The sequence below is a fragment of the Penaeus monodon genome, chromosome 30 (assembly GCF_015228065.2).
Source record: "Penaeus monodon isolate SGIC_2016 chromosome 30, NSTDA_Pmon_1, whole genome shotgun sequence".
NCBI classification, from domain to species: Eukaryota; Metazoa; Arthropoda; class Malacostraca; order Decapoda; family Penaeidae; genus Penaeus; species Penaeus monodon.
This window is the reverse complement of record NC_051415.1, coordinates 23,818,023-23,818,728: the sequence shown is the minus strand read 5'-3', so window position 1 is coordinate 23,818,728 and position 706 is coordinate 23,818,023. Positions and strand designations below refer to the sequence as shown.

The 706-nt window shown below is 43.5% G+C and overlaps 2 protein-coding genes across 2 annotated transcripts in view; one reads left to right on the top strand and one right to left on the bottom strand.

Moving 5' to 3' along the window:
• The window catches only part of LOC119592656 (glutathione S-transferase Mu 2-like), a 66,444-nt gene that overhangs the window by 37,548 nt on the left and 28,190 nt on the right, over positions 1-706 (bottom strand). The gene's annotated exons all lie outside the window — the stretch shown is intronic.
• The window catches only part of LOC119592657 (glutathione peroxidase-like), a gene marked incomplete in the record, with an annotated part of 7,782 nt that continues 7,389 nt past the window's right edge, over positions 314-706 (top strand). The window contains 1 exon segment of the mRNA XM_037941571.1: positions 314-353.

Sequence of the window (706 nt, the reverse complement as noted above, 5' to 3'; positions counted from 1 at the left end):
ATCTATTACCACCCATTACTATAAACATTTGCTAAAAAAACCGGTATGCTTGTTATCGTGTATAAACATATTTCCCCAAGCATTGTTATCCATCAGCAAACCTGCTCGGTATTCTATATTTCAATTTTCTTTGGTCACGGTACACGCCACACGACCGCACCGGCAAGCAAGAAACACCTGTCCGTTAGCTGGCAATTAAGTCTATTTTGACCAGGCACGGTTATTGCCAGGAGGGGGCAGAAAGGGGGACGGGGAGGGGGGGGGCGTGATACAGTTGAAAAGGGGCGATCGCGACCAAACACTGTCAGTTCGCCGCAGGATTGAACGTCAGCTGGACACCTTTGAGCTCACAGGTTTGCTCTTCGTAGTTAAGTTGAGAAGATAGTTCTAAATAATGATTTTTTAGAAGACTGTTCGGTTTGGGTAATACTTTTGCTCTCCGTGCTTCGATTTTCCTCTTTGGGTTGAATGCAACCCATGTTAGTTCGTGATCGTTGAGCGTCTGCTATACAGAGAATATCTGGTTATCTACCTTTGTTGCACGACCGTCACAGATCATTTAAAGACTTGGTAAAATTGCTAAATCTATACAGACCTGCAAGATGTAGCTAGAAACTATTCGTGGATCTTGGTCAAAGGAGACAGGTATGATGATATCAGGTACATTTTACCTGTACAGAAGAAGGTCATTTGATATTACACTGGC